Source organism: Fukomys damarensis, unplaced genomic scaffold (genome assembly GCF_012274545.1).
Source record: "Fukomys damarensis isolate Sample0158 unplaced genomic scaffold, DMR_v1.0_HiC HiC_scaffold_30, whole genome shotgun sequence".
Taxonomy (NCBI): domain Eukaryota; kingdom Metazoa; phylum Chordata; class Mammalia; order Rodentia; family Bathyergidae; genus Fukomys; species Fukomys damarensis.
This window is the reverse complement of record NW_022900942.1, coordinates 27,519,556-27,527,736: the sequence shown is the minus strand read 5'-3', so window position 1 is coordinate 27,527,736 and position 8,181 is coordinate 27,519,556.

Here is an 8,181-nt window from a genome sequence, read left to right as displayed (position 1 = left end):
AAGATGAAGCAAGAATGATTAATTTAATTTTTGAAAAAGAATGATATAGAACTTTTAAATATAATTGTTGCATTAGAAACTCAGTTGATGGATTAAATACAAGATTAGACTCAATGAAATAGTTATTTAGCAAAGTGGGAAAGAGATTTGAAGAAATCACTTGAAATGGAGCACAGATAGGAAACCGTAATGTAAGAAGGAGGGTAGGGGATATGGAGACTAGAATGAGTAGAGCTAATATACAATTAACTGGAGTCCCAGGTGATAGAATATAGAGAATGGAGAAAGAAGAGTATTTGAAGAAGCAATAGCTGAGCATTTTCCAGAAGTTAGAAAAGATTTAAACCCATGTTGGAGAAACAGTGAAGTATATTAGGCAGGATAAAGAAGCTACATATAGACAGATTATAGAAAGAGTAAAACACCAAGAATCAGCCAAAGGTAAAGCAAATGGCTCATAGGGCAGCAATAATTAGACTAAGAGCTAACCATTCATCAACGATGGAAGCTAGAAATCAAAGGAATAACATCTTTAAAGTACAGAGAATGAGGTAATTCTACCTTGGAGAAGACTAAGTTTGTTTGTTTGTTGTTTCTTAAAGAATGTCTTGCCTCCCAGCACTTCCCAAAACAAATGGATTATAAACTGAGACTTAAAAGGGATAAGGGGTGGGTGAAATTGATCAATGACACAAGTCACATTTAGAACATTTATTTATATCTTGCCATATTCCTCAAAGGTTTTGAGTTTTCTCCTAGTGCACAATTTCACCATCTGCCATGGATGAGGGTAAACATTTTCAGATGAACAAAAACAGAGTTTACTACCAATGATCGTTTACAAAAGAAATTAAAATAGATGTCCCCCTGGAAAAGGTAAAGTGTTACTAAAAGAATATCCAAGAATCAACAAGGAATCATTAGGAAAAACCTGAAAAACATATTGGTGAAGCTTTAAAAATACAACAAAAAATGTCAAGCCAGGCATGGTGGCGCACAACAATAATCCCAACACTTGGGAGGCTGAGGCAGGAGGATCACTATGAATTTGAGACCAGCCTGGGCTACACACGTACCGAGTTCCAGATCAGTCTCAACTACATAGTGAGACCCCGTCTCTAAAAACAAACAAACAAACAAACAAAAAATCAAAAAATTTAATAATATCTAATGTGGTTGTTTAAAAAAAAGAAACAATGAGACTGGAGGAGTAGCTCAGTGATAAATCCCTTGCACTTGTGATCTCCTGGGTTCCATTCCCCAGCCCTGGAATAACAAACAAACAGAAACTGGATATCAATCCTGATCAAAAACTATGTTTAATCTTTCCTTGTATTGTTCAGATGAAGGATTAAGATCTTAATTTTCTATTTGTTACCTTAGGCACATGTGTAAAATGTCAAGTATAACTAGAAAAGAATAGAAATGCAGTAATTAAATCAGACACACAAACTTAAATATTGCATAGTTGCTCTTATATGAGAAAACCAAAATATAAATAAAGAGCAAAATAAAAGATAGATAATAAGAATTAGTAGATAGATCTTTTTGCAAAAGGAAAGGGACCAAGAGGGGGAAGGTAAGGGAGAATGGAAAGGGGGAGAGGATTAAAAAAAGAATTAATATATGTTATGTACATGTACCAACTCCCCAGAAGGATTGTAACTATTATGTAATATGAATATGTACCAATAAAATAAAAAGGCAATGCAGTGATTAGTATGCCAATCAAAAAGAAACAAATACAATAAGAAAACAAAGGACAATACAACAAAATTACTCAATTAAAAGATTCATTAAAAACTATAATAGTAGGGCCAGGGATTCAGCTCAGTGGTTCTGCTGCTTGTCTTGCAAGCACAAGATCCCAAGTTCAATCCCCAGTACCAAAAAAAAAAAAAAAACTATAATAGTAAAAAAGTGGAAATAAATTCAGGTACTTTATTAATTGTAATAATTTTTAAAAAGTGAATCTCTAGTGAGTTAAAAAGCAGTTGTTTTTCAGACTGGACAAAACAGGAATTATGTATCTATATGTCAGATACTATTTTATTATTTTTAGAGCACTAGAATAACAGTAAATTTGAGGTATTGATCAAAAATACATATATTTATTTTTTAAATTAAAAGACTTTATTAGTATATGCTTGCAGCACATAATGATTACATTTGTTGTAGGAACTTGGTACATGTTCCCAACACATCTTAATTCTTTTTATTACCCTTCCCTTTTCCCTTCCCATTTCATCCATCTGTAGGCTCCTTTCCCATTTACAAAGGTCTCCCTATTATTTATTTTGCTCTTTAAATTATGTATACTTTGAGTTTCTCATATAAGAAAAACCATGCAACATTTAAGCTTGTGTATCTGATTTATTTCACTTAACATTATGTTCTCAAGGTACATCTATCTTCCTAGAAATAACTCAAATCTATTCTCTTTCTGACAAAACAGTGCTCCTTGTGTATAAAGACCACATTATCTTTATGCATTCACCTATTGATGGATATACAGATCACTTTTAATATTTAGTTACTGAGTTGTGCTGCTGTAAACATGGGTAGACATGTATCATTGTAATATGATGTCTTTAATTCTTTTAGGAAGATACCTAGAAGGGGAATAGCTAAGACAGATGGATTTTTTTTTTAATCTCCATATTGGTTGTGCTAGCTTATAGTCCCACCACCATTACAAAAGGGTTCCTTTTCCCCCCAGCCTCACCCAGCATTTGCTATTACTATATTTGATTTGACGGTAGCCATTCCTTCTGCAGTAATTTGGAATATCAGTGTTGCCTTAATTTGCATTTCTCTAATGGCCAGTGATGTTGAACCTTTTTAAAAATGTATTTATTGGCCCTGTATACTTCTTGTTTTGAGAAGTACCTATTCATTTCAGTTGCCCATTTTTTTATTGGATCTTTTATTTGGGAAGGGTCTAATTTTTTGTGTTCTTTATATATTCTAGATATTAGTGAGCTGAAGAGTAGCTGGAAATTTTTTTTCCCATTCTGTAGGTTGTCTTTTCACTCTATTGGTTGTTTCCTTTACTGCGCAGAAGCTTATTAATTTGATAGAACTCTATTTGTTGATTCTTGACATTATTTCTTGTGCAAGTGGGGTTCTGTTCAGAAAGTCTTTACTTGTATGTATGTCTTCCACAGTTTTAACCACTTCGTCTTCCAGAAGACTCAGTGTTTCTGTTTTAACATTCAGGTGTTTGATCCATTTTGATTTTTAGTACACGGTGAGAGATATGAATCTATATTCAGTCTTTCTCCATATGGATAGGCAGTTTTCCCGGCACTGTTTCTTAGAGAGGTGATCTTTCCTCCAGCATGTTTTTTGTCTTCTTGGTCAAAGATCATAAGGCTGAATGTGCCTAGGGTCATTTTTGCATTCTCCTATTCTATTCTTTTCTATTCTATTGATCTGCATGTCTGTTTTTGTGCCAGTACCATTATTATTATTATTATTATTATTAATTAATTATTTTGTTTTGTTTTTTGAGGCAAGGTCATCCTTCATAGTTCAGGCTGGAGCTGAACTTGCTATGTAGCCCAGGCTGGCCTCAAACTCACAGTGATCCTCCCGCCTCAACCTCCTGAGTAATAGGATTACAGGTGTGTGCCGCCACACCCAGATATCATTATTATTTTTTAAATCACTATAACTTTCTAAATTGGAACTCGGATTGTAATGTCTTCTGCTTTGCTCTTGCTGCTCTTGCTGCTCTTGTTGCCTGGGGCTGCTTTGGCTATGGGTTTCTGCTGATTCCAATGAATTTTAGGATTGTTTTCTCTAGTCCAGTGAAGAATACTATTGGTATTTTGAGTGGAATTGCATTAAATCTAAGTATCAGTTTTGGAAATATGGCCATTTGGACAATTTTGGTTTTGCCTATCAAAGAACAGGCAATACCTTTCAACTTTCTATTGTCATCTTTGATCTTTTTTAGAATAGTATATGTAGTTTTTGTTAGATTTTCACTTCCTTTCTTAGGTTAATTCTTAAGCATTAATTTTTCATGGCTCTATTATGAATGTATTATTTTCTACTTTCTTTCTTGATGAATTAATTGTTGTACAGGAAAGCTATTGACTTTTGTACGTTGATTTTGCATTGCTACCTTGCTGAATTGGTTTACAAGTTCTAGAAGTCTTTGTTGGATTGTTTGAGGTATCCTATGTAAAGGATTATGTCATCTACAAATAAGGATAGTTTGACCGCTTTTTTTCCCATATGTGTCCCTTTTATATCTTTCTCTTATCTGATTGGTCTGGCTAAAGTTTTGAGCACTACATTGAATAGGAATGGCGACAGTGAGCTTTCTTGTCTGTTCCTGAATTTAGAAGGAAGGCTTTCCGTCTCCCCATTTAATATGATGTTGGTAGTACACTTATTATAAATGACTTTTATCAGATTGAAAAAAGATCCTTCTATACCTATTTTCTTCACATTTTTTTTTTTTTAGTATCATGAATGGATGTTGGATTTTATTGAAGGCTTTTTCCTCATCTATTGAGACAGTCATGTGATTTTTGTTTTTGCTTCTGTTTGTGTGATGTGTTACATTTATTGATTTGTGTATATTGAACCACCTTTGTGACCTAGGGAATGAAGCTTACTTCTTTGTGATATATAATCTTTTTAATGATTTGTTGCATTTTGTTGTCAGTATCTTGGTAAGGATCTTTGCATGTATGGTCATTAAAGAGATTGGCCTTTATAATTGAGTCCTTGTCTGGTTTTGGAATCAAGTTAATGTTAGTTTCCAGGAATGAGTTTGGTGGTATCCCTTTCCTTTTAATTTCATGAGTTTGAGTACTATTGCTATTACATCTTCCCTGAAGTTCTTGTAGAATTCATTGGTGAATCCAATGAGACCTGTATGCTTAAATTAAAAAAAAAAATTATAGTAGAAAACACATTGCCACTAATCTCTCTCAGAATATTTCCTCTCATTTCAAATCATTTATTGTTGCCACTTTCTGAACCAATTCTGATAGTCTTCTTTCATGTCTTTAGCTGTGCTATCATGGCTGACCTGGTATCTTAAATCTTTTAAAAATGTTTACCATCCATGGTTATTTTGACTTTGGTGAATAGCTGGAAGCCATATCATGTCAGATGCAGTGAAGAAAGTAAATGAAGATACATGGTGATGTTTTTACAAGCCTGCCTTTCATTGGATGGCACTCGGCAATGACTTTCACTGTATTTTTTATCACATCCTGCAAAGAAGCTCATGAAAGAGTACTTCCAGAAACACTTCAAAAAGTGACGAGAATAATGGGCTGTGTTTGAAGGGGAAGTTTCTTGAGGGGGATTAATAGCAATGTTTCTTTTACTGTAATAAAATTTAAAATTTAAATATTCATCCCTATTTTTGGTCATCCCTTTGTGTTCAAAATGTATTTCTTAAAAAGCTGTTTTTAATACAAAAATTAGTGATTCAAAAGTCACTCTGTTATTCACCTCTTCATAAAAAAATCTGAATTATGGTTTATTTTCTTATATTACCCTAGAAACCTTAAATTTGTGTGATTTTTCTATATGCAAGGAATGCAACTAAGTTCCTAGATGACACCAGCTTTTACAATTATACAGCCATATTCAACATGTCTGCTTCTCAGGCAATCTTTTTAAGGAACACAAACATCAACAAAGATTGAAGAGAAAAATCTAGCTTTAACTTATATGAAACTTCCATAAACATTGACATTATGTATTATTCTGCTGTGGGTTCCTCTCTGATGTGATTAAGATACACATAATTTTGCTAAGACAACTCAAGAATTTGTGAAGAGGCTTAGCATTAAAATGTTCTCAATTTGTGATTACCTATTGTACTTTAAAGTTGTTCTTGCTAATTTTTCATTTCTGATGATTCCATTGAAGAGCATTTACCAAACACCCACAGTATCGAACATGATTTTAAAGGCTGTCTCAAAAAAAAAACGAAAAACAAACAAACAAACAAAAAAAACCCACCAAAAACCCAAAAAAACAAAACTGAACAAACTCTAGAGGCAAATCTACAAGTTATAGCTCTATATAATTGTTCAGTAGATGAGGAAACAGATTAGAGGAAATGTGTTGCTTTGAATAAAGATCCCCTGAGTGTTTCTATGTGTAGCAAAGTTTGGGAACTCCTGGCTTAGGTGTCAAATTTATGTGCACATCATCATGGCCTGCGATGCTATGGAAACTACTGATGCTTGTGCTCCTATTCACAGCCTTCTGTGCTGGCCACTGAGCACTTAGTCTCTTTGAAAGCTCCTAAGTGACTGCAAAGGTGCATCCAATGTACAGACAACTGGACTGGGGGAAAGTCACAAAGGGGACTGATTTATTTTTTTTATGAGTTCTTTTATGGCTTACAGCCATAAAATTGGCCCTGAGTTTCCTGGTAGCCAAAGCAAGTAGAAAAACACAGTTGGGACAATTTTTTGTCATCCACAATGCCAAAACTTACAAGTTACTTGAATCAAAACAAGTTTTCCCTTGTAGGCCTGAAATACACATCACGTTGGAATATTTTTACAGGCAGTATTGAATGATGTCATGGATCACAAATTTATAAACATCCCACGATGAATAATGTGGCAATTTCATATTGTAGTTTCTAATAACCATTCTTTGGGGAAAGTCAGGGACATGACCTGAGACTGCAGGTGGGTACAAGCTGTTTGGATAGGTGTGTGCCAGTAGGATGATGAAGGATGGGGAGGGGAAGTATTGATATCTCTTTACAGTTTTCAGATAATATGGCTTTACCTAAAGAGTAAGCCTGGAACTGCATACCTCCAAGATTTCCTGTGTATATGCAGAAATACTCTCATATTAGAAAAATTTAAGAATCACTTACCCCTTTTCCTACATGGTGAGAGTGGAGAAGCACTAATTCTCATTGACTGGGGCTACAGGCAAGGTGAAGGGCATTTTAGAAAGGGCGTGTGTATATCGTTTATCAAAAGAAAAAGGACGAAGGTTTGAAACGCCCGAAAACCTTGGCCTGGAAAGAATTGAGGTCTGTCTTTGCAATGCTCTTTCATAGATACTATTTTTCTCAGCTGAGATTCTGCAACATTAAATACTATTGACTCAGTGGCTCAAGACTGCTAGAGCAGAAGGTTCCGGAGGAGGGTGTTGACTGCGTGGCGCTGGATCTTGAAAGGGCACCCATTCTATGGCGCACTAAGCCACAGTCATGCTGAAGGGAGGCCAAAAAGGTTTCATTAAGATGGTGTTCCCCCTTTTCTTTTGAGCTGCCGGGTAAAGAAGGGCATGTAATGTAGCTGAGGACCAGCAAGAGGATTCTGTTGGATCTCGAGAGTTCTGGCTTAACTTCATTGAATGAAAATCCTAAAGGCACCCTGTGAATGCCAAAGTAGACACTTTGATGTTTTCTTTTCAAAGGCAAATGGTATGTTCCGCATCTGTTTTCTTTTTGAATTCACAAATGCACTTAACATTTAAATTTAAGGAAAAGCTTCCTGGAAGTCCAGTGACGAAATTCTCATTTAAAGTAGTCTCTTGCATTCCTTCATATAAATCCAAAGGATTACGTGTACTGCTTGCTAAAGAAACCTTAGCTACGATATGGAACGGTTCCTATGGGTTCCTACTGTGGCAATAAATCTCAACCGTTTGTATATGCAAAGCATAACCTTAAACTTGAGCTTGATATTTCACATTGCAGCTCAAAAACATGCAGCCTTTTTGTTCAAAGAACCACGCTGTTTCCGAGTGGGTGGGCGTGTACTTAGAGCCGGCGCTGTCGGTCTTGCTCCCCGCTAAGGTCGACTCAGGCAATGGCGACTCGCGGCCACGTCGGGGCAGCCTCTCCTCGGCTGGGGGCCGGGCCAGGCGGATCACTCCCGGGAGCTGACAATGTAGCCAAGTCCGATTTACTTGGACTGCCAAGAATTTAAAGGGATCTAGAAACGTTCATCTTTCCCCCTTTTAACAATTACGGCGAGCTCAAAACTGGGTAAAAGAGCCTACGCGAAGGAAAAAATTCAGGGTGATTTTGTCTGCAAAATGTCTTCACCGCTCCCAAAGGTCCAGCGCTCTCCTCGAGGAGGGGAAGCCGGGCGTGTAGAGGGTCAGCTGGCAGCCCGACCCGGCCGGGGGCGCCCTTGCACACAGCCCTCAGCCTGCGGACCCCCGGAA